General features: G+C 37.5%; 1 protein-coding gene across 9 annotated transcripts in view; it reads left to right on the top strand.

Moving 5' to 3' along the window:
* The window catches only part of NCOA1 (nuclear receptor coactivator 1), a 279,136-nt gene that overhangs the window by 106,553 nt on the left and 145,882 nt on the right, over positions 1–26,701 (top strand). Inside the window, exon 3 of one of the 9 annotated variants that reach the window (XM_050753580.1) lies at positions 9,579–9,645. The exons of the other annotated variants lie outside the window; for them this stretch is intronic. The gene's annotated coding sequence lies outside the window, so the exon portion shown is untranslated. The remainder of the gene's footprint in view (positions 1–9,578; positions 9,646–26,701) is intronic. 9 annotated transcript variants of the gene reach the window in all.

Here is a 26,701-nt window from a genome sequence, read left to right as displayed (position 1 = left end):
TAAAACTTTACCCATATGAGCAACAAGGCTGTTTTGCTGTCTTACTGTTAGTGTGTTCACTGGAGTAGCACTTTAAATTTCCTTCAAGAACTTTTCCTTTGCACTCACAACTTCGCTGACTGGTGTAAGAGGCCTAGTTCCAGCCTGTCTTGGCTTTTGACGTGCCTTTCTCTCTAAGCTTAATCATTTCCAGCTTTTGATTTAAAGTGAGAGGCATGTGACTCTTTCACTTGAACAGTTAAAGGCTATTGTAGGGTTATTAATGGACCTAATTTTAGTATTATCGTGTCTCAGGTAATAGGGAGATGGCTGGTTTGGTGGAACAGTTAGAACATACACATTTGTTGATTAAGTTCACTGCCTTATATGGGCTTACATGTTCATGGTGCCCCAAAACAATTACAGTAGTAACACGAAAGATCACTGATTACAGATCATCATAAAAGAGATAATAATAATGAAAAAGTTTGAGATATTGTGAGATTTTCCAAAATGTGACACAGAGGCACAAAGTGAACACATGCTTTTGGAAAAATAGACTTGCTTGGATCAGGGTTGCCACAAACCTTCAATTAATAAAAAACACACTATCTGCAAAGCCCAGTAAGTTAAAGTGCAATAAAAGGAGGTATGCCTGTATATTGTATGTGTTCTTCTACTATCTACGTTTTACGTTTTTTCAATTTTTAAAGACTTATGTTGCTGTGTAGGACATTTATTTTCCTGGCTTTATACTATTCAGTTATGGGTATGTGACAGTTTGTTCTATTGTTGATTGATACATTGTTTTTTTCTACTATGAACAACTGAGCGATGAGTATTCTTAAACTTATTTTGTGGTATGCATATGCAAAAGTATCTCTTCCTAGAAGTAGAATTGCTGAGTTATGGGGTTTGTGCATATTCAATTTCAGATAATGCCAAATTATTTTCCATTTTGGTTTGTGGCAGAGGATGGCTAGATATACACTGAACATTTCCTCTTCTTCCTGGGCACAGAGTTAGGTTGAATTTTCCACCTCTCTTGCATCAGGAATGGCCATGTAAATGAATTCTAGTCAGTAGAATGTGAGTAGAAGTAATCTATGCCACTTTTAGGCCTGGCCCACAAAAATCTGCCATGCATTATCATTTAGTTTCTCTTCTCCCATCTTTTGGCCAAGTTTTGTTTCTTTCATACCAATTCCTATACCTTTTCCTACCTGTTACTGTGCTGGCTAGACTTGTACAGTGTTGGATAGAAGTGGGGATTAATGGGTGTTATTTGTAATTTTAAAGAGCATGCCTCATGTATTTCACAGGTATCTACAGTGTGTTCTGTGTTCTCTATATTACCTTTATGAAGCAAGGAGGTTCTCTTTAAGATTTTTTTTATTTTATTTTATCGGGAATGCTGAGTTTAATCTAACGTTTTACCAGTAATGATTGAGATGAACATTTGGGACTTCTCTTTTGTTTTCTTAATCTTGTGAATGATATTTATACCTTCATAATTTTTTTTTTTATTTTTATTGTTATTATAAATTTCTTTGGTGACAGAGTCTCTGTTGCCAAGGCTGGAGTGCAGTGGTGCAATCTTGGCTCACTGCAACCTCCCTCCACCTCTCGGGTTCAAGAGATTCTCCTGTGTCAGCCTCCCAAGTAGCTGGGATTACAGGTGCCTGCCACCATGCCCAGCTAATTTTTGTATTTTTAGTAGGGACAGGGTTTCGCCATGTTGGCCAGGCTGGTCTCGAACTCCTGACCTCAGGTTATCCACCCTCCTCGGCCTCCCAAAGTGTTGGGATTACGAGCGTAAGCCACAACGCCTGGCCTCATACTTTCATAATGTTAAACTGCACTTGTATTTCTAGCATAAACTCAGCTTGGTCATGAGATGTATTAATCTTTTGTTCATCACTTTCTTCAGTTTGAAGTATTTTTTGCTATCTCCATTTTTTTCAGTCCTAGTTTGGATAGTGAGAAATACCATGTTATATGAGTATTTCAGATACTCCCAAACTTTCCAGTTCATGGTATCCTCAAATCAAAGAAATACCTAACAACTACATTTATTTAGTTTCAAACAAGTTAGTATGTATGTCCTTATAACTTGTTAGTTATTTGAAAAAATCATACACATAAATTCAATATATTTTTATTTTAATTGTAAATAACCACAGTCCCTTGCTAATGGGGTATGTGTGCACCTCAGAGCAATGCATAACTTCTCAAACCTTGGAATCAGATAAGGCATTGCGGTTGCCATGCTCACTTCTTGTTCCGTGTTGATTTTCACTCAGGGATGCGCTTTTTCTTTCTTTCTTTCTTTTCTTTTCTTTTTCTTTTCTTTTTTTTTTTTTTTTTTTTTGAGACGGAGTCTCGCTCTGTCGCCCAGGCTGGAGTGCAGTGGGGCCATCTCGGTTCACTGCAAGCTCCGCCTCCCGGGTTCACGCCATTCTCCTGCCTCAGCCTCCCGAGGAGCTGGGACTAGAGGCGCCCACCACCACGCCCGTCTAATTTTTTGTATTTTTAGTAGAGACGGGGTGTCACCGTGTTAGCCAGGATGGTTTCAATCTCCTGACCTCGTGAGCCACTGCACCTGGCAGGGATGTTCTTTTTCACAGCAACTACCATAAACTCAGATTTATAAGGATAATACATAATTGAAAGGAAAGTGGTACTATTTAATTTTGAAATTATTTGGTGTCAGACAGATGTTGTATTGCATAATTTGGGAAACCCTGAATTTTGGAGAGTCAGTAGTTAGAATATGAACAGTGAGGAATACTGTGTTTTTTTGTTTTTTGTTTTTTTTTGGAGTCTATTTGATATTTATATTTTATTAAGATAAGTTGGAATAACAGGATATCAGCTATATCTTTAATAAAATTTGCTATAGTCATTTTCTGTGTTGAGTTTGAATTATGAGGGATACTTGTGTTTATGTACAATTTTGCATCTATGATCACGAGTGAGACTGGCCAGGTGCGGTGGCTCACGCCTGTAATCCCAGCACTTCGGGAGGCCAAGGCGAGTGGATCACGAGGTCAGGAGATCAAGACCATCCTGGCTAACACGGTGAAACCCCATCTCTACTAAAAATACAAAAATTTATCCGGGCGTAGTGGCGGGCGCCTGTAATTCCAGCTCCTCGGGAGGCTGAGGGAGGAGAATGGCGTGAACCCGGGGGTGGGGGCGGGGGGGAGGGGTAGCGGAGATCGCACCACTGCACTCCAGCCTGGGAGATAGAGTGAGACTCCGCCTCAAGAAAAAAAAAAGTGAGATTGACCTACTTATTTTCATTTCTTACACTATTTGGTTTTGGTATTAAGGTTATACTGGCTTAATAAAATGAGTTGGGGAATGAATATTTTCTCTTTCTTGAAGAGTTTACATAAGACTGAAATTGTTCTTTGAGTTTGGTAAAACTCAACTTTCTTTGTGAGATTTTAAAAAATTATTGTGGTTGAATTCGTTTTTCTTTTTCATACCTGTATTTTCTTATGTAATACCATACAATACACATTTAAGGCTGGACAATCTTATACCAAGAACACAAAACAAAGCCTGTTTGGAGTTGATTCTAAGTAAGTTTATCGCTTAGTCACTAAATGTTGTACTTTTAAGCAAAACTAACTCGTAGTTTTAGAGAAGATTGTAAATTATTGGTTTAGTTTCCTTCATGACTATGGGATTATTTAGTCTTTTCATGTCTTCATGTGTCATCTTTCAGAAAACAACTTTTTTAACAGTAATTTTAGATTTACAGAAGAGTTGCAAGAATAGTATATTGAATTCCCATTTGAAATGACTTTTAAAAATACTGTCAATGAGATCACCCAGTTCCCCTATTATTATTATTATTATTATTTTGAGATAGAGTCTTGCTCTGTCTCCCAGGCTGGAGTGCAATGTCACTTTCTCTGCTCACTGCAACCTCCGCCTCCGGTGTTCAAGCAGTTCTCCTGCCTCAGCCTCCTGAGTAGCTGGGACTACAGGCACCTGCTATTTTTTTGTATTTTTAGTAGAGAGGGGGTTTCACTGTGTTAGCCAGCATGGCCTCTATCTCCTGACCTCGTGATCCGCCCGCCTCAGCCTCCCCAGGTGCTGGGATTATAGACATGAGCCACCACACCTGGCCAGTTCTCCCATTAGGTACATTTGTCAAAACTAAGAAACTGACACCAGCTCACTGAACTTTAGACCTTATTTAGATTTCAACAGGGTTTTTTTTTTTTATTGTTTTTGTTTGTTTGTTTCATTTATATCCTATATGCTCTTTCTGTCCAGGGTTCCCAGAGTATCACATTGTATTTAATTGTCATGTCTTCCCAGTCTCCTCTGGTCTATGACACTTTCTGGTTTTCTTTATTTTTGTGACCTTGATTTTTCCTCTTGAGGAGTACTGGGCAGATATTCTCTCTGTCGGCGTTTGTCTGATGTTTTCCTTGTGGGATTGTGGGAAAACTAACATAGAGAGGAAAGGCCTTTCTCATCACATCATTTTAGGGGGCATGTAATATCCATGACATCACTGATGGTGTTAAATTAACCTTCATCACTTGGTAAAGTAGTGATTGCCATGTTACTCACTGTAAAGTCATTATTTTTTCTTTTCCCTACTTAATTGTTTGAAAGCAAGTTACTAAATCACCTTCAAGGCTGAAGACCTGGGAATTAAGTTTCACCTCCCAGAGGGAGGAGTAGCTACATAAATTATTTGAAATTCTTCTGTAAGAAAGATTTGTTTCTTGTTCTCCATTTAAAATATTTATTTAACCATATGTTTATATCACTGTGTCCTAGGTTAGTTTTAGTGGGTTATATATCTTTTTAATTGAATTTACTGTTTACATTTGTTTTCAAATCTATTAGTTAAATGTTTTCAACAAAAACATTGATCTTTGCTTTCTCAGTTAAGTTCTCCCTTTCATTTTTAATTACCTTGTGTTATTTTCTTTCTTGATCTCATTGGCAGTATTTTTTAAAGTCATTTCAAAGAACCAGGCTGGGTGTGGTGGAGCAGGACCATCCCAGCAACTCTGGAGGCTGAGACTAGAAGGATTGCTGGAGTCCAGGAGTTAAAGGCTGCAGTGTGTTATGATCGTGCTTGTGAATAGCCACTGCACCTCCATCCTGGGTAACATAACAAGACCTCTTAAAAAATAAAAAAGGACCAACTTTTGGTTTAATTATTCTCTTTGTTGTGTGTTTGATTTCTGTTTCATCAATTTGTGCTTTTATATTTGTGCCTTTTTTTTTCTTGATGAGGAAGTTCTTTCTGGTAACTTCTTAGACATTTAGCTCAATTTTCAGTCATTCTTCTTTTCTGACGAAAGCATTGATGGGAATACATTCTCTGAGTATTGCTTTTACTACATTTTATGATTTCGAAATGTAGTGTTTTCATTATTTTTTCATTCTTGGTTTTAAAAATATTTATAGCTTTTTCCTTGAGTCATATGGTATGGCTTTAAGTTTTGAAATGTATGACAATTTTATGTCTTTTTCTTATTGACTTTGAATTGCATTGTGATCAGGGAATGTAGTCTTTCTGGTAGTAATTGCTCCATTTTCTCTAGCATGTCTTTTTTTTTTTTTTTTTTTTTTGAGACGGAGTCTTGCTCTGTCGTCCAGGCTGGAGTGCAGTGGCGCGATCTCCACTCACTACCAGCTCCACCTCCCAGGTTCACGCCATTCTCCTGCCTCAGCCTCCCAAGTAGCTGGGACTACAGGCGCCCGCCACCACGCCTGGCTAATGTATTTTTATATTTTTAGTAGAGACGGGGTTTCACAGCGTTAGTCAGGATGGTCTTGATCTCCTGACCTCGTGATCCGCCCGTCTCGGCCTCCCAAAGTGCTGGGATTACAGGCGTGAGCCACCGCGCCCGGCCTAGTGCCTTATTTAATTGTATTTGTTGTGATTTTTTTTTTTTTTTTTGAATCATGAACTTCTTTTTTTAATTGGAACCCTGTGTGACTGTGGTAACTCTTTAGACTTGGGTTCACAGTGCATTCCTCCAGGGAAGATTTTTTTATTTCCTTCTACTAAGTGCTTGGAGTTAGGGGTCTATGAACATAGGTTTTAACTTGAAATTCTCCCCTCTTAAAAAAAATTTTAACTTTTATTTTAGATTCAGGGGGTACATGTTCAGGTTTGTTGCATGGGTATATTGTGTAATGCTGAGGTTTGGGGTATGAATGACCCTGTCACCCAGGTAGTGAACATAGTACCCAACAGTTAATTTTTTAACCCTTGCTCCCATCCCTCCCTCCCTGCTCTGTTAGTCCCAGTGTCTGTCTTTGCCATCTTTAAGTCCATGAGTGCCCAATGTTTAGTTCCCACTCATGATTGAGAACATGCAGTATTTGATTTCCTGTTCCTGTGTGTTAATTTGCTTAGAATAATGGCCTCCAGTTGCATCCATGTTGTCGCAAGTGGCATGATTTTATTCTCTTTTACAGCTGCATAATATTGCCTGGTATACGTGTGCCACATTTAGTTTGTCTGATCTACTATTGGGCATCTAGGTTGCCTCTATGTTTTTGCTATTGTAAAGAGTGCTGCAATGAACATAAGAGTGCATGTGTCTTTTTGGCATAATAATTTATATTCTTTTGGATATGTACGTAGCATTGGGTTTGCTGGGCCAAATGGTAGTTCTGTTGTAAGTTCTTTGAGAAACCTCCATATTGCTTTCCACAGTGGGTGAAGTAATTTACATTCCCACTAACAACGTATAAGCATTCCCTTTTTTGTTTTATGAGTTGGTGCTCCAGTGTCCAGTAGGTTTATATTTAGGATAGTTAAGTCTTTTTGTTGAATTGAACCCTTTATTGTAATGTAATGTCCTTCTTTGTGCTTTTTTTACTGTTAAAGTCTCTTTTATATGATGTAAGAATTGCAACCCCTGCTCCTTTTTGTTTTTCATTTGCATGATAAATCTTTCTCCAACCCTTTACTTTGAGCCCATGGGTATTGTTATATGCGGGATGGGTCTCTTGAAGGCAACAGATAGATGGGTGTTTTTTTTTTTTTAATCCAATTCAGCTCTGTGCCTTTTAAGTGGGGCATTTAAACCATTTACATTCAAGGTTAATATTGATATGTGAGGTTTTGATCCTACTGTGAAGTTGTTAGCTAGTCACTTTGTAGTTTCTATTGTGTGGTTGCTTTATAGGGTCTGTGAGCTGTGTGCTTAATTGTGTTTTTGTGGTTGGAGGTTATTTTTCTTTAATTTCCATGTTTTGAATTCCCTTAAGGATCTCTTGTAAGACTGGTCTAGTGGTAACGAATTCTCTAGCACTTGCTTGTCTGGAAAAGATTTTATTTCTTCTTTGCTTATGAAGCTTAGTTTGGCAGGATATTAAATTCTTGGTTGGAATTACTTTAAGAATGCTGAAAATAGGCCCCCAATCTTATACAGTTTCTGCTGAGAAGTCCACTGCTAGCCTGATGGAGTTTCCTCTGACCTTTTTCTCTGACTGCCTTTAAGATTTTCTCGTTAGCATTGACCTTGAATCGTTTGGTGATTTTTTTGTCTTGGTGATGTTTATTTTGTGTAGTATCTCACAGGTGTTCTCTGAATTTCTTGTAACTGGATGTCTACCTCTCTTGCAAGATTAGGGAAATTTTCTTGAATTATTCCCTCAAATATGTTTTCCAGGTTGTTTTCTTTTTCTCCATCTCAGGAATGCAAGCAATTAGTAGGTTTGGTTGCTTTATATAATCCCATATTTCTTAAAGACTTTGTTCCTTTTTTTGAATTCTTTTTTCTGTATTTTTATCTGACTAGATCAGTTCAAAAGATCAGTCTTCAAGCTCTGAAATTCTTTCTTCTGCTTAGTCCAGTCTATTGATAAATCTTTCCCTAATGTTTTGAAATTCCTTAAGTGAGTTTTCAATTCCAGAAGTTCTGATTGACTTCTTTTTAAGGTGTTTATTGCCTCGTTCATTTCTTAGAATGATTTACAAGTTTCTTTGTGTTGATTTTCAACCTTTTTTTGGATCCCAATGAGCTTCCTTGTAATTCATGCTTTGAATTCTTTATCCATCATTTCTGAGTTTCCATTTTGGTTAGGGACCGTTGCTGGAGAGCTAGTGTGATTATCAAGTGGTGTCACTACATTCAGATTTTTCGTTTGGCCAGAATTCTTACACTGGTTCCTTCTCATCTGGAAACACTGGCACTTTTGATTTTTGTAATTATTTTCATGCAGGTAAGATTTTTTCCTTTTTCTTTTCCTGTCCCTGTAATGTTTTTTTTCTTTCCCTTTCCCTTCCCCAACTCCGTAGGGGATATGATTGTAGAGAATGCTGGGTAGCATCTTTTGGCTTTGCTTCTATAGCCTTATATACTTCTTTGGGCAGATTTTATATTGGGCTGTAGGTTTCGACCTACAAGCCAGTAGATGGCGCTTATGGGTAAGATCACTTAGCCAGCTGTAGCCAATGTGGCTAGCTATACATTTGATGCTTTTTTACAGGAAGAAACTCTCTGTTGCCTCAGGCATTGGGCTGATATGTGGAGTGCACAGTGGCCTGAGCTCCCTGCTCAGCCCCAGGGAAGTGGGAAGCAAGATCGGTGGGGCCAGGCCACCTACAGTCCCCTGATGGCACGCACAATCACTAACACTGAGGGAGAAGCCAGCGGGCAGCCACCAAGCACCCAGAGGTGGTCGTAGGCATGGAGCTGGGAAACCTCCTTGGCCCCAAGTTCTCTGCACAGGCAGGGGTGGAGGCCTGAACTCTTAATCCAGGCGAGTGGGTGCTCCAGGTACCTGGAGATCTGTCTGGGTGCAGAGTGCAGAGGGCCCTGCTATACCACCATCTCTACACAGGAAGGATGGGGCGTCTCAGGCTGGCAATCCAGGCAAACGGGTCCTCTGACTGCCTGAAGCTATGCCCGGGAATGGGGCAAAGAGTGCCCTGCTTTACCATGGTCTTGGCATAGGGAGAGTAGGCTGGCTCAGCCTGCTGATCCAAGTGAATGGGTGCTCCAGTTGCCTGGAGATCTGCCTGGGCTTGAAGCAGAGAAGGTCCTGCTGCACCCCGACTTTTGATTTTTAGGACTATCCACATAGCATAGATGATCCAGGCCATGATGCCTTTAGTAAGGCCAAGAGGTTACTTTTCTTTGATGTTTGCCTTTGAAGGTGTTTTTAATGTTTGAATTTACCCTTTTCCTGATGTTATTGTCCTTCTTGGGCCCTGTCTTTGTCTGATGTGTCTTACCTGACTTCAGAGGCCTAAACTTTTTTCTCAATCCTTTCTAACTCTAGGTTACTAGGATTCTTATATGCCCCAGGAGTATCTGGAAGCTTCATTACTTGCTTTTCTGCTTATTGCCTTGATTCATTTTCATTCTTTTTTTTTTTTTTTTTGATATGGGGTCTCATTCTGTTATCCAGGCTGTTGTGCAGTAATGTGATCACAGCTCACTGCATGCAGCCTCAACCACCCAGGGTCAGGGGATCCTCAACCTCCTGTGTAGCTGAAACTATAGGTATACATCACCACACCTGGCTACTTTTTTGTTTTTGTTTTGTTTTGTTTTGTTTTGTTTGGAGAGACAGGGTTTTGTCATGTTTTTCAGGCTACTCTTGAACTCCTGGGCTCAAGTGATCTGCCTGCCTCGGCCTCCCAAAGTGCTGGGATTACAGGTATGAGTTATTGCGCCTAGCCCATTTTCATTCTTTATATGAGATGTTTAAAATAGAAATGTTTTAAGATCTCTAGCCCAGCATATTCTCATATCCCAGGGAGTGGGAATCCTCTTGGAAAATTTTCAAAAGAATAATTTCTAAAGCCCACCCCACACCTACATGTCAGAATCTCTAAGGTGCAGGGCCTGTGGGTATGTCTAAAAGCCTCCTAGATAATTCTGATGCATTACAAGTTTGAGAACCACCGACATAGAAAAAGTTAATTATTTCTTCATGTAAACTTAGATAATTAAATAATAAAACCTAATGCTATTGAAGATAAGGTAACATATATTGTAAGCATGCACTAATTCTAGCTGTTAGTATTAATATTGTTATGTGCTAGGCTCCATTCTAAGTCCTTCACATATCTTGTCATTTATTATTCACAAGAATCCTATAGCTACCACTTGTATTCCCATTTTAGAGATTAGCAAATCAAAGCACAGAGAAATTAAATTATTCAAGTTTATATAGCTAGTGGGTAGCAGAATTGTTACTTGAATCCAAGTAGTCCTTCTAATTCCAGAGCATGTAATCTTAACCCACCATCTTTACAGTCTTCCAGGTAATTCACAGAGTTAATTTTATTGATTCCCAAACGGTTTGTAACATTACAGAATGTAGCAAGAAAAATATATTTGGATAAATTATGTATGTATGTTGATTTCATGTAGGTATTGAGGAAGCAGAATAACAAAGTAGAAATCGCCTCAGTTTAGTCAGATAGACTTAGGCATTAATCTCTCCTCAACTGCTTGTTACTATGTAGCTATGAGAAAGTAAATTATCACAGAGCTTTTATTCTTTTGTTGGTAAAGGAGGATAATTATTTTTACTTCATGGGGTTTTTGAAGAAATAACATAAAATATAACCTGTAATATATTGCTTTGCACACAGTAGATGGCTAGTATCAGAACTTAAGGAATCCTCTAAGGAAGTTATGTTGGCTTCTCAGCAGGAGATTGTAGTAAGCCTTAGTCTAGGACGTTGTTGATGGAACAGCTGATGGGTACTGGTTGATGGTGCTGGTGGGGGCCAATGCTGACTGTCAGTGTTGAGAATCTACCAAGTGCCAAGCATCGTCCTAGGCTCTGGAGATAAAACAGTGAGTGAGACATAGTCTTACTGCTTTCAAGAAGCTTGCAGTTCACTTATCTATATAATCAGACAGATATATATGCAATTACTTTCTTTGCTAGATGCTAGGACACATAGGAGGGGGTTACTCAGCCAAACCATTGCAGATGAGGAATGACTTTCTAGAGGGAAGAGGATGAGAATGTGAGGGATTAGATTAGTAAGTCCAGATAGGAGGAAAAGTAAAGGTTGGCAGAAATTTGTCATTACTATAAAGGTGTTCCATTCATCCAACATTTATGAAAATATCAGGGATCTTAGGAAACTTTTATCAGTTCACTGTTAGAATATTAAGAGCCTACTTTTAGGTTTAGTCTTTACTAAAGCAGACAGTTTTTCAAAGTAAAATAAAAATGGCACTATTTATATGTAATACTGAATTTTCTGTCAAATAGGACTTTTTGGAGTCTATGTGCTTGTTATTTGGTAGTATTGTCACATTAGGTTATACATCAGAGGAAGAGAGAAGAAGAGAAACAGAGGAACAGTAACCTTCAGAGGATGGAAATGATGATTTGTATGTGGGGTGAATTTCATCATGCACTGTGTCTGCTATTTGCACATTTCCCTTTTCCTATCATCCTTTTTCACGTATGATGAAAAATAATTTGTTACATAGTTACCATAGTACATAGTTTTAATTTGACACCATTTGTTGCTCTTGTATGGGTTTGATGGTTGAGATTTCTTTCCATCTTTCTCTAATGCTCCCAATAAAATAGCATATTAAAAATGCAAGGGAAAGACCATTTCTTTTGGCAAAACTGGGAAAAGTGAAAGGGAATGAATAAAAAATTTCTTGGAAGGGGAGGAATGTGAGTCTAGGGGAAGGAAGATGATGTTGTAACCGATAAAATGATATTGGGGATTACAGGAAAGTGAATGAAATTCGTCTTGAAAAATACCCCCAAAGCAGAGGCAGTAGTTCTGCATGTTTTGGTAACCTGATGAGTGTGACTTGATGTAAGAGTACACTTTTGATCTCCTACTTGTATATCTATATGACACCTACCTATAAGTACTGTAGTTTTTTATATGTACTATAGTCCTGCTCAAGACATGAGCAGTCTCTGACTAGAACTGGGGAAAGTGGAGCAGCAGTTAGTGTGGGTATTTGGAAACATTGGAAAACAGTTGTTAGGGGACTTAAGCTCTTAATCCCTGAGGATTTAGCAGAGGCTAGAAAGAGGAAGGGAAAAATGAAATCAAGTTAGTAAAAAAATTGATTCTGAAAATAATACTTTGGAAAGTTTACAAAATGAGGTTGAAATTGTGAACATAGACATGTTTACTGTGATGACAAATCTTAGTATACTAGGAGTAGCCAAAACCTTGAATGGAGAGATGCAGTTTTAGACACCACCCCTCAAAAACGGAGTTTAGAATACTGTCCTACAAACTTACCATCAAATACTTGTTTGCATCTTTATGGTATGAAGTTGGGGAGGATGGTAGAAATGTTGAATATAAAAGCGTGTTGCTCCAATGACTGTGGTGTTGGGGTATGTTGAATTTCAGGGCCCTTTGAGAGAGAGGTATTCATGCCTCATTGGGGTTTAAATTTTAGCAGACTCTTCACTATCTTTGGGCACTTTTTTCTAAGAGTTTGTTGTTATTGTTTTGGCAGGTACAAAAATGCTTCTTGAAACTGAACGTTATGATCTCTCCACCTCAACTTCTCCTGGTTTCCTTTTACCTCTATCCATTTTCTCTCTTTTTCACTTGTTCTTCCAGCTGTAACTGTCTCCCTCTTTAAATATTGCAGTGCTTCCATAGGAATCCATTCTGTTCTCTTTCTGCACACGTTCTGTTGGTCATCTCATATACTGCACTATCATCAATGTGTTAGTGATTCCGGAATCCTTTATATTCTACCTCTTTGAAAGCCATCTGAACATATCTTCTTGGGTGCCCTGTTGCCACCTCATGATTAATGTGTATGCAACTGAGTTCATCAGCGTCTCCCTCAGACATCTGTTATCTCCCATAAACTCAGGCCTGGCTAAATGGCATTAATGAGTCCCCCATGCCAGGAACCTTGGTGTTCATAGGAGCTTATTTGGAGAATATAAACAAAGTTTTATGCTTCATCATAGTACCTGTATTGTATTTAATACCAAAAAAAACAAAACAAACAAAAAAAAAAACTGGAGCCAATCTGAAGTCCTAATCACTGCATTTCTTAAAAACTGTGATACACACACATGCACACACACAGAAATATTTTACAGACAGTAAAATCTCTGTGGAATATTTAATGACATGAGAAGGGACATACGTAAACTTAGTGAAAAAAAGATGCTCTTAAGCAATATATTCACTATGATTCCATAATTATTAAAATAAAACTATATATATAGATATTTATAGAAAGAATGCATATGCAGATATTCACTTTAATTCTAGATAGTACAGCTATGGGTGATTTTAATTTTATTTTTATTTACCTGTATTTTCCAACGTTGTGTAGTAAAAATGAATTACTTTTGTAATTCACACAAGCGGACAATTTGGCCTCCCTTTTTTACTCCCAACACTTGTTGAAGTAGTTTAATATCTTCATCACTCCAACTATTGCTGCTTAGTTCAACTACTCATTATATCCGGATGAGACACAGCACCCTGTTGACTTTGCTGCTCAGCTACCGAGCTCCCTTCCTGAAAATCCTAGTTGATGCAGTTCTTCACTTGTATAACTGTTCCAATTAGGTGGCTGTATATTAAATCTCAAAAACCATCAAGAACAGAGGAAATTGTGAATGTTGTTCCTTGTAACTAGTTTACCATCTGGTCTGAAGACCTTCAGCTGATGGAATTCTGCCAACTCAAGATTTAATTTAATATATTCGCCTACCTTAACCAAGTCACTTTTAACCAGAGCATGGATAGTTATGCAGATTTGGGGTGAGGAGAGGTGAAGGAAGGGAGGGAGAGAAAATGTGATTTGAACTCAGGCCTTTACAAATCTATGCTCATTCCTTCTGTTCTTCCTCTACAAACTGCCATACTTTGTTCTTGCTGGGTGTATGTTCCCTCCTCCTATATTCAATAGACAGTTCATTGTTTTTTTTGAACATTTAGCCAGTAAGAACAAATAGGCAGATAATGAAAATCCATCCATTTTAGTGCCAGTTATTCTATCAGCAGATCCTATTAGGAGTATTTATTGAAGCATGTCATGCTAATAGTCCCAGAGTATAATTATACTTGCAGATTTTTCTTGCTTTCAGAGAGTTTGTAATATGTTCCAGATGGTTAAATAGGAAAGAGCAGACAATTTATACTGTCTTTTCACTTATGATTAAAAATTTGATGTTACTTACTACTTATGTTACCATTATTGCTTTGTTGGATTTTTACATGAGAGGAATTTAAACAAAATGTGTGATTTTTAGAACTCTTCTGCTATAGTCAACAATTAACAGGACTTGTCATAGATTCTTTCACCTTGTTGTTTAATTGCTTCTATTTAGGCATCATTAAAATGATATAATTTTGTCTTAAGTAGTAATTCTTTTATGCATGTAGCCTTTATTCTTGGAAAGTATTCACTTGGGTTTGTTTTAGACTTAAAATTAAATGGTGAACCTTCTTGTGAAAGCTTACATGAAACTGAAAAAGAGTAATTTTCCAAACTGTTGAAGATTCCTTGACCTTTTCCCACAAACTATCAATAATATGGCCTTAGATTCAAAATTAGTGACTCTACTACCAATAGTAGGAGTGATGATTTCTCATCGATTCATTCATACTCTCTTGACTACCCTTATCTGACTAATCAACTACTTATTTTGAAAGGCAGCTTACCAAACATTGTGAATATAACCTGTGAACTCAGTTTAGAACAGTTAATGGATCAAAGGGGTCCAGACCCAGAACCCTTGGCTTCATTATGACCTTGAGTTAACCAATAAACTGACTGGTTGGTTAACTTGGAGAAATATGTTATTTTTCAGTAAGAGATAGAATACTCAAGGTGTAATCATTTGGTCGGGGCAGGGGGACAGATTGGTTTTGATCCTTAGACTACCATTCTCTGTCCTTGAAGTTCTCTTCCAGACTTCTTACAAACAAGAAAACAAGCCAAATATTATAAAAATAATTATAGAATTACAAAGATAATTATAAACTTATATTTTTGGTGATAAATAATAGAGATTATTCCCAAAGGGTTTTTTGAGGGAGATAAAGGGAGTAGTTTGATCCAGCAAGATTTACTTCCTATAAATTGCCTTTAAGAATCTTTGTTCTTTTTCAGATTTTCTTGTTCTTCTTTAACCTGCCACATCCTACCTCTTCCTGACTTTCTCTCCCCAAAACAGCCTACCCTCTCAGCCTTTTCAGACTCCTCAGTCCTTCCTCTTACTTACTGTACAGAATTCTTTCCAGGCCGGGCGCGGTGCACCTGTAATCCCAGCACTTTGGGAGGCCAAGGTGCGCAGATCACCTGAGGTCAGGAGTTCAAGACCAGCGTAAACATGGAGAAACCCCATCTCTACTAAAAATACAAAATTGGCTGGGCATGGTGGTGCATGCCTGTAATCCCAGCTACTCGGGAGACTGAAGCAGGAGAATTGCTTGAACCTAGGAGGTGGAGGTTGCAGTGAGCCGAGATTGCGCCATTGCTCTCCAGCCTGGGCAACAAGAGTGAAACTCCGTCTCAAGAAAACAAAAAAAAATTCTTTCCAGTTTTTCCAGGTAAAATTCTTATCCCTTCTACAAAATTTAAATTCCTTATCAGCAAGATCAAAGCCCAAACTAGGACTAAGAAAAGCATGCCTTTGGGGAGACTCAGTTCATCTTGCAATAATAAACTGGCAATAATTTCAGATTTCTATTTTCATGACTATTGCCAAATTTTATATAATTTGGTTTGTTCAGCTTTTACAGCGAACCTCATGTTCAAATTATTATTAACTATTCAATATTGGCTGGGCGCGGTGGCTCACGCCTGTAATCCCAACACTTTGGGAGGCCAAGGCGGATGGACCACCTGAGGTCAGGAGTTCGAGACCAGCCTGACCAACATGGAGAAACCCCGTCTCTACTAAAAATACAAAAATTAGCCAGGCGTGGTGGTGCATGCCTGTAATCTCAGCTACTTGGGAAGGCTGAGGCAGGAGAATCGCCTGAACCTGGGAGGCGGAGGTTTTGGTGAGCCAAGATCGCACCATTGTACTCCAGCCTGGGCAACAAGAGCGAAACTCTGTCTCAAAAACAAAACAAAACAAAATTATTCAATGTTATGAGTCTTTCTGGGAATATGCAATACAATATAGGCAAATTTAATTCTTATTTTTGTTGTGTGTTTTTAAAGTGTTCTGTATTTTCACTTGTGCACATGTATAAAAATTTGATTTTATACAGATGTCTTAAGATGGGATTAATTTTTTAAAGAATGATTCACAGAATTTCATTGAATGGAATATTGTAGCTTTATATATAAAGGATGGAATTTGACTTATAAAAGTTTAGGATATGCAGGACCTTTCTACACTATTTAAGAATTGCGTGTATGTGATGAAATTTAAGCTAATTAGGGAAAATATCTTTCTGGGTTAGTGGTAAGAGATAATAACAGGATATTTGAAAAGAAATGCTACTTTGAATTTATGATACCATGTTTCCTTATTCCTTCTTTGGAGTATCCCAGCCCTCTTATCTACCCTGCTTTCGTCATGGGAAGAGTTGTTAACTGTGATTCTCATAATCTTGTGTGGTATGTGGCGGGTGGGGAGGAGTTCCCTTATTCACCTGGCCCTTTTCCTGGAATATGGCATGTGAAATGCCTTGTCTTGTTGAAACATTTAGAAAATTACAGTAATGGCACTTCAGTCCTCATCTTTCCTGAGGCTTCCTTTGTCCCCTTAATATATATCTGGTATATTTTAAATCTCTTGATTTTTTTTGTTTTCCCTTTGAACACTTGAACCATGGCACTTCAGTGTTTAACTGAACATTGATATTGTCTAGAATTTTTTGTGTATGTGTATGTTCAGGCAGCTTGCTTGCTTGCTTGCTTGCTTGCTTGCTTGCTTTCTTGCTTTCTTTCTTTCTTTCTTTCTTTCTTTCTTTTTTTTTCTTTTCTTTTCTTTTCTGAGATGGAGTTTTGCTCCATCTCAAGGCTGGAGTACAGTGGTGCGATCTTGGCTCACTGCAACCTCCACCTCCTGGGTTCAAGTGATTCTTCTGCCTCAGCCTCCTGAGTAGCTGGGATTACAGGCGCCTGCCACCACGCCCAGCTAATTATTTGTATTTTTAGTAGAGACAGGGTTTCACCATGTTGACCAGGCTGGTCTCGAACTCCAGACCTCAGGTGATCCACCCGCCTCGGCCTCCCAAAGTCCTGGGATTACAGGCATGAGCTACTACGCCCAGCCATTCAGGCAGCTTTCTAAGCAGAGCTCATGAATTTGAATCCCCTGTCTAATTTGTACCTAATCTCTGTCTTTCTGTATCCTAGAAAGGATTAGGTCTAATTTGTACCTAATATCTGTCTTTCTGTAGCCTAGGAGGCTTTGTTAGGAATTGGTATATGCCTTTGTCTCATTTCCCCAAACCTAATGTTTGACCTTATACTGTTAGCTGACTGTCAAGTTCTGTTCACAGAGTGACACCTCTGGTGCCCTTGTGTTTTGACATGTTAACTGTATGAGAGAAAAATGCTCAGACACTCCTGGGAAATCAGGCTGCATCCACTTACATATCCAGCAAAATAGATGATGAACATAGGAGAAGGAGAACCATACAGCAGTTTGGTTTAATGCACACTGACCTCCAATATAGCCAGTTAGTATATAGGAATTTGGCCTAAATAAGAACTGTTGGGTTTTTTTTTCCCCCTTCTGAGGAGGAGCAGTTGTAGCCACAATGGTAAAAAATAGTTTATCCTCATATACCACTGTTTCTCAACAACACCACTGTTGACTTTGGGGTCAGATAATTCTTTGTTGTGGGGACTGTACTATATGCATTGTAAGATGTTCAGCAGCATCTGTTATCTACCTAGTAGACATCTGTAGCACTCTCCACCCTGAGTTGTGATAACAAAAAATGCCTCCAAACATTACAAGTGTTTCCTGGGAGGTAAGACAGCCCCAGTTAATAACTACCGCCCTATACTTATGATTGTATCTTTGTACTTTTGATTATATGGTGAAGACAAATTCTTAGAAGGTAGATTGTGCATTGTAATTATTTTGGTAACTCCAGAAGGATATACCAATTTCTATTTCAAAAACAATATAAGACATTATATATTTCCCTAGACCCTTACCAATGCTGGATTTTGTCAGTTTTTTTAGTCCTTTGCCGTTTTGATAGATGAGTAATTATATTGCCATAATTTTAATTCAAATAGTTATTAATAAAGTTGGATATATTTGAATTTTTATTGTCCATTTGCAGATCATCTTTTGTGCATTGCTTGCTTTTGTCCTTTGCTCATTTTTCTGGGGATATTAATTTGGTCATTTGTGGTTTCTCCTAGTAGGTTGAATTTATTGAGGTGTCACATAGATACTCAATAGATTTTTAAGTTGAATGTAGATACTCAATAGATTTTTCTTTCTCTAAAGAAAGAGGGTATGTATGTGTTGCATGTGTTTGTGCCTGACCATGTGTACACATGTACATATGTTCATGTGTATATATATATTCATGGGCACAGAAGAGCAGAGGGCCAGAGTCTGAACTGTATGTCCACATTTACCAGGTATTACAAGGATATTGAGAAGAAGTGGAGGACAACCAGTATACTTTTCTTAGAATATATCTGAAAGGTCAAAGAGAAAAGGGACTTTAATTTGATAGGAAGTTCACCTCAAATCTCCCTAGCTAAATTCTGTAAGGTCAAACAAGTGATGAATATTCAAAGGACCAAAAGAAGTTAGAGGTAGAAATTCAGAGAAGTGATATAGTAAGGGTATGAGAATGGGAGGCTTAAATTTCATAGCATTGTCTAAGTAATGTGGTATGTGGGAGAGCTAAGTATAGATTGGTGAGAGAGCCCAGCTTATATGGATTACCTATGGAATTTTTTTACTTTCTCATTTTTATCAGGGGATTTATCTTCTTCACTGTTCTTGGATATCATCTAATTTTCTTTTTCTGGGCTCCAGATCTCTTTGTCTTTGAAAGGATCTTTGCCCTCTTCTTTCAGAGCACATACAAAGATAGTAATAAATATATATCTAGGGCAAAAGTTCTCATCATAGGGTCTGCACACCCCTCGGAGGGTCTGTATTAGGCTGCTTGGGCTGCCATAGCAGAATACCACAGACTGGGTAGTTTAAACAACAGAAATTTATTTTCTCACAGTTCTGGAAACTGAAAGACCAAGATCAAAATACCATCAGGGTTGGTTTCTGGTGAGGCCTCTCTGTATTTGGCTGCCATCTTCTTGTGTCCCTACATTACCTTTCCTCTGTGCCTGTGCACTCCTGGTATCTCTTTCTCCTCTTATAAGGACACCAGTCTTATTGGACTGGGGCTCCACCCTTAGGACTTCATTTAACCTTAGTTACCTCCTTACTAGGCCTATCTCCAAGTACAGTCACTCCAGGGGTTAGGACTTCAACATATGAACTTGAGAGGGGGACACAATTCAGTCTATAACAGAGCCCCTAAGACCTTTTCATGGAGTCCACAACATCAAAATTGTTTTATTAATAATATTAAGATGTTGTGTTCCTTTTCTATTGTTTAGACATTCTCACCAATAGTGCAAAAGTAATGGAGGGTAAAATTGATGCCTTCTCATAAACTGAGGCTGTAGTACCCAATTGTATTCTTGGTTATTATTTTCTTTGTTACTACATAATTGCAGTAAAGAAAAAAAAATGGGTTATTAAAGGGCTATTCTCAGTTTTAATTTATAATACAATAAATATTGGTAACTCATATTAATTAAACATCTTTGAGTCCTTGATAATTTTTAAAAGTATAAAGGGATCCGTAAACCAAAAACATTTAAGAACTGATGATCTATGGGAAAGAAGGGGCTATTAATCAAGTAAATTTTTCTATTTTCTATTCTTGATTCATAAGGCAAATAGTTCTGTCGTAATCAGAGATAATAAGCTTTTTAGAAAGTAGACAGATTACATTTCTGTATTTATCTTTAATAAAAGCAAAAAGTTTTGAATGTCTGCATATTCAATTTTCAATAGATTCTCTGCCCCTGTTCTTTCTGCCTATCAACCCTGCTTCCCCCACCAGCTTTGGTCCTTGCTTCTGGTGAGAAGAGGCAAGGTAGTTTTTCTTAAGTCTGGTCCATTGCTTGTTGTTCAAATGCTACTGTTTTGTTGATGAATGGCAGATACAATTCCTTTCTTAGGGAAGTTGCTGCTAAATGGTGAAACAACATATACCGATGCAAGATATTACTCTACATATTAATATAGAATATTTTGAACAGAATATTTTCCAGGAAGTAAAATGACATTTCTTATAAATGGGTATTGAGCAGACTCTTGGGGTGGATGCATGAATTGACAGAGAAGAGAGGAGGAGGAGAAAGAGTATGTGTAGAGAAGGGTTTGACAAACTTTTACTGTAAAGGACCAGATATTAAATGCTGTAGACATTGCCAACCATACGGGAGCTACTGGACTCAGCTGGTGTAGTGTGAAAGCAGCCATAGACAATAAGTCATAAAAAAATGAGTGTGAGTGTATTCCAACAAAACTTTGTTTATGGACATTGAAATTGAATTTCATGTAATTGTGTTGTGTCATGAAATATTATTATTCTTTTGATTTTTTTCAACCATTTAAAAAATGTAAAAACTGGCCAGATGTGGTGGTACACACCTGTAATCCCCATTACTCAGGAGGCTGAGGCACGAGAATTGCTTGAACCCTTGAGGTGAGAGTAGCAGTGAGCCAAGATCGCACCACTGCACTCCAGCCTGGGTGACAGAGCGAGACTCTGTCTCACAAAAAAAAAAAAAAAAAAAAAAAAAAAAGTGAAAACCATTCTTAGCTCACAGGCCGTACAGAAACAGGTGGTGAACCTGATTTAGCCTGAGAACCATAGTTTGCTGACCCTGGTATAGAAGATTAAGAAGATTAGCAATTCTAAGAACCAAGAACCAAATGAGAGATGAGTGCTGTTTGTGTCTGAAGGCTAGAAGATGCCTGCCATATTGATATCAGACAAGGTTGAAAGAAAGGTGAGAATGTGTTCATGGCCACATGAACTGGGCATTTAAAAATTTTGTTGCTCTTTTCAGGGAACTAACTTTTGCTTTGTTAATTTTTTCTACTGTTTTATTTCTTTCACTGATGTCTGCATTTAGATTATCTTCTTTCTTTTACTTCCTTTGGGTTTACTTTGCTCTTTTCTTCCTAGCTTCTTAAGATAGAACCTTGAAATCTATTTCCCTCTAAAGGAGACATTTAAAGCTATAAAATCTTCTTCCTCCCCTCTAAACACTGCCTTCTCTGTGTTCTCCAGATGTTTATATGTATTTTTATTTACACTTTTCATTACATTCCATTTGAAATAATTCAGTGTTTTCTGGGTTGTTTTTTTCCTCCATGGATTATTTAGAAGTGTGTTGGCTTTAAACATTTGAAGTTTTGGAGTTTTTCTAAACACTTACTGGTTTTTAATTTATTTCAGTTGTGTACAAACAACACACTCTGAGAAGTTTAATCCTTTTAAATTTATTTTGATTTATCAGCATAAGTCATATCAGTCTTGGTGAAATTACATGTACTCAAAAAGAATGTATTCTATAGTTGTTGGGTATAGTGTTCTAAAAATGCCACTTAGGTCGAGGTGGCTGATCAGATCTACCATGTCTTTATTGATTTTTGTTTTAGAGGGGTCTGGTTCTTCTATCAAATGCTAAGAGAGGGACATTAAAGTCTTCAGCTGTAGCATGTGTATGTTTTTCTCTAATTTAGTCACTTTTTCCTCATGTATGTTTAAGCTCTGTCATTGCCGGTTGTGATAATGGGAGACCTTGAATGCAAGGTAGCAAGAGTGGGAATTCTTTATGGAAAGGCACTGTTGGGTGGTGACTAGGAGTGTGACATTGTGACATGGGATGTGGGGACTTGTTCAGCAGGATATACTGCATAGGCAGACCAGGAATAGTAGTTAGACATGCTGCTAAAGTGCTTCAGACTTGGATTGCTAACAGTATGGAGTATAATGATTTAAAAATAATGAATGTGCTGCTGTTCTGATAAACACTGGAGAGAAAGAATCAGCAGGAGATTTTAATGGATTGAATATAGGAAAAGCAAGGAGAGCTGACTGAAGCAGTTCTAAGGACCAAGAGAGCTGGGAAAGTGGTGGTATGGTTGCTGGTGATAGCAGTGTATTTAGCAGTGACTTTAAGTGGTAGAGATGAGGATTTTCTTTTTGACCTAATAAATTTTGGATGTTACCTGGATATCTAAATATAGGCATCATTTTGTTAATAGTGAGAATTTCAAGATTGGTAAAAGAGGATAAGAGTTTCTACTGGGTTTTCATTGCATGCATACTATGAAATAATTGATTTCTGAATAATTGTGGGGTTAAGATTTTATATGTGGTCTTAGCTCAGATATTCCCCTAATGTATAAACTCTTCTTAATCACTCTTCTAAAGTATCTCTCCTAGTCAGTCTCTACTTCATTATTCTGTTTTCTTTTCCTCCTACTAGAATGTAAGCTAAAGGAGAGTGGGGCCTTCAACTTTTTTGTTCACTGCTATATCCCTAGCACTTGGTACAAGATAAATAAGCCTATTACATACTAGGCTTTTAATATTTGAGAATTGAATGACTGCCTGTTAGAAAAGAGAAAATATGTATACTGAGTAAAAGAAATAAAAAGCACATGTTTTATAATTTGATTTTAAAATACCTTACTAATGTTTAATACCTTTTTTTTTTGTTTTTTGCTTTTTGTTTTTCTTTTTTAAGTTAAGGCTAGGTCTCTGTTTATCATTCCTTACCCCCTACCCCCACTACTGTGCATGTCACCATATGGAAAGTGATGGTTACATGTGATATAAATTAGCACACTTTGTTATATAATTAAACTTTGCATCCCCCAAAAATGGAATTACTTATGAAAATTTCTAAGTACATATGCTGGTCAGTACTCTACTACTAAAAGGTAATATGTAATTTAGAAATATGATAAAAATAAATCTAAATACTTGGAAACAGATAGTTTTACTGTTAACTTTAGTAGCTGTTCTTTGCTATCCTTAAGGGGTACAAAGAACTGGTAAGACTGTCGTTGTCAGTTAACAGTGTGGTAGAGTAGATAGAACCTGCACATAGAAAAAATTAGTAATGCAAACAGTTATCTGATTAAGTGTATGCCAGTTTTAACTGTCACCTAAAGAGATTTAATATTTACCTTTTCTTGGGCCTTAGTAGAATGCCATCTTGTAATACATATAAAACCTATATTGGAAATTAAAATCCTATCTGAGTATCCTGTCATAATGTTTTGGAGATTTAGAACAACTTGGTTTTGATGGTCCTCAGTAGAAGCTTTTTGATTAAGTAGAGTTGTTCTTTGGGAAAGAACTAAACACTTACAGTTTAGGTGTTAGGTTTAATTTTTAGCTTTTTGAGTGTGGATTTTCTCTGACATCTTGTTTTCTCTTGCCTTGTGGCAAATACAGAGAGAAATTGTGTTGCAGAATGATGATACAAAAATGCTCTTCCTCCTAGTAGTAGAAGCTAATCTAGCAGTTATACTAATTGTGCGTTTTCCTTCCTCCCTCTATTCTCACCTTCAAATCTGTGCCTAATTCCTTATATTAATAATCTGGGAGGCCGGGCACGGTAGCTCACACCTGTAATCCCAGCACTTTGGGAGGCCGAGGCGGGTAGAGGACCTGAGGTCAAGAGTTCGAGACCAGCTTGGCCAACATGTTGAAACCCTGTCTCTACTAAAAACACAAAAATTAACTGGGTGTGGTGGCGGGTTCCTATAACCCCAGCTACTTGGGAGGCCGAGGCAGGAGAATTGCTTGAACCTGGGAGGCAGAGGTTGCAGTGAGCTGAGATTGCGCCATTGCACTCTAGCCTGGGTAACAAAAGCAAAACTCCATCTCAGAAAAAAAAAAATCTGGTATGTACCCCACCCCATGCCATTATTCTGCAGCTCATGGGTTTGCATAGAAAAATTTGTAATGTTCTTTGACCAGTTTAATGATCAGAGCTTATTCTCTTTGAGCTTTTAACTATATTAGGATTGTTGAGTTAGAGCAGTTCATTAATTCCATACATTAATTTTTTTTAATGTTGTGTATCTACTCTGTTCCCGATTAAAAATACCTACGTGGAGCTTACAGTTGAGTGAGAGAGATATGCAATAAACACATAATGATACAACAAATATGTAAATAAAAATAGTGGAAAAAATGTTGTGAAGAAAAAGTAGAAAATGTCATGAAAGTACATGGAGGCTCATTTAGATTACTGGGTTAAGAGAAGTAGAATTTTAGCTCAAGTTTGAAGAATGAATAGGAATTGGATAGATGAAGAAGGTATGAGGGATTATTCACAGCAGGTAATATATTGTAGGTAAGGCCATAGAGTAAGGAAGAAAGATTGGGGAATAGGAGAAACTTTTAATAAAGACCAATGTGGTTAAAGCATAGTATGCTTTGGGGAGAGTGGCTATGCTGTGAGTTTTGGATTTTATCATAAGTGAGATAAAACCCTGTGGAAGGGGTGTGTGAGCAGGAATAGGATCCTGGATTTGTGTGTGTGCAGGGGAATAGATAATAAGGTGGGGCTTGATGATTGAATATATAAGGTGTGATAGTGTAAAACTTTAAAGGGTGGTGATATCTGGGATTTGGGTAGCAGCGATTGAATGGATATGAAGGTACCTTTTTGTGGATGGGGAAAAGTAAAGGAGAGTGGAGGAATTTAGTTTAGAACTTAATAAATAGGCAAATGCTTGCAGGCACTTATAATAGAGCATTGAAAAAAGTAGCAACACTCTTTTGAGAATAGTTTGTCTTCAAAATAGATGTGTTTATACTGCACCCAGAATTAGTAATATTGAAATCTACTAGTGCTTTCCTCTTTAACATGAATATAATGATGCATGTAAGAGTCATGAATATTTTAGATTTAGTAGTTGATATACAGACTTTTAAACACCCAGTTTATAAAAGTTTATAATCTACCTTTTTTCAAAAGGAACAAGAAGTAAAAATTAAGATATAATGAAATACTCTGGGTTGACTTCTTACTGTACTGTTTGGGTTTTTTGGGTTTTTTTTACACTTTATCATTAAACTTAGAATGTAAACTTTAATCTCTTCCTAGAAACATTGAGATTTGGGGGGAAAAAAAAAGATACCTAATATCTCCTGAATATATGTTATTGAAACAGGAGGATATAATGAATAATTAAAGGAATGTGTGAAACCCAAGTCAGGGAAAAGCTAAGGGAAAACATGATGCTGCCATCATTTATTAGAAAGGTGGCTGCCAAGTAGAAGACAAATTAGACTAAATTAAATTTAGTTGGCTGTAGTCTGGTTATTATTAATCAGACACTTTCATGTTGTTTATCATGTGCCAGACACTGTTTTAAGTAACTTAAAAATATTAAATCTTTACTTTCTGAACAATTCTTGACTAGGTACAAATGTTATCCCACTTTTTGTAGATGAGGAAATGGAGGCATGGAAAGATTAAGGTCAAAAAGCTATAAATGGAGTTGGACTCCAGAATCTATACTTTTAATCTTAATGCTATACTGTCTTGGTTATAAGAAGGGAATGTGGTTACCTGTAGGCAGATGTGGATAACTGAAGCTGTTAATTTATTTCACTGGTGTGAAGTTTTATTGTATCAATATACCAGATTCTATTATTGATGGGCATTTGAGTTGTTCCTATTTTTTGCTCTTATAAACTTTGTTAGCATGAACATTGTTCTTCATATGTCTTGTTGCACATATCCAAGAGACTTTCTCTGAGGTGGTGGTTCTCTTTATTACTGGTCCACTGGTGGAATTCTTGCCACTTACTAACAGTGCTCAGATATATTACTTGCAATTCTTGCTCTGGCCACAGAGCAGCAACAGGTTTCATATCTTTCCAACATAATGCAATTATGTCTTCTAACAGCACTCGTGAATTCTGATTTTTAAAGTCACCTAAAAAATTATGTGAATAAATGAGTTCTTTTCTGGAGAGAGACTGCAAGTTTTTCATAAAAGCATTTTGTAATCATAAAAACAATGAAATCACTTTTATTAAAGTGAAAGATAAAAAAATAAGTAAATACTGCTTGTCTTACGTGTCCATGTGAAGAGACCACCAAACAGGCTTTGTGTGAGCAACATGGCTGTTTATTTCACCTGGGTGCAGGTGGACTGAGTCCAAAAAGAGAGTCAGCAAAGGGTGGTAAATTATCATTAGTTCTTACAGGTTTTGGGATAGGTGGTGGAGTTAGGAGCAATGTTTTGCAGTCAGGGGGTGGATCTTGCAAAGTACATTCTCAAGGATGGGGAGAATTACAAAGAACCTTCTTAAGGGTAGGGGAGGATTACAAAGGACATTGATCAGTTAGGGTGGGGCAGAAACAAATTACAGTGGTGGAATGTCATCAGTTAAGGCTATTTTCACTTCTTTTGTGGATCTTCAGTTGCTTCAGGCCATCTGGATGTATACGTGCAGGTCACAGGGGATATGATGGCTTAGCTTGGGCTCAGAGGCCTGGCACTGCTATTCTACTACAAAAAGCAAACAACTTTATTTTAAAGTCTATGGAAAAGTCAAATAAACTTTATACATGTATCGAATAATTTATAGCATTTTCAATGTTTACAGTGTTTTTAACATTAATATGGATGGTTTGATTTCAAATTTTATTTAAATCTTTTTCAT

The sequence above is a fragment of the Macaca thibetana genome, chromosome 13 (genome assembly GCF_024542745.1).
Source record: "Macaca thibetana thibetana isolate TM-01 chromosome 13, ASM2454274v1, whole genome shotgun sequence".
Lineage (NCBI taxonomy): Eukaryota > Metazoa > Chordata > Mammalia > Primates > Cercopithecidae > Macaca > Macaca thibetana.
The sequence above is the reverse complement of the archived record's forward strand: the minus strand, read 5'-3'. Positions and strand labels throughout refer to the sequence as shown.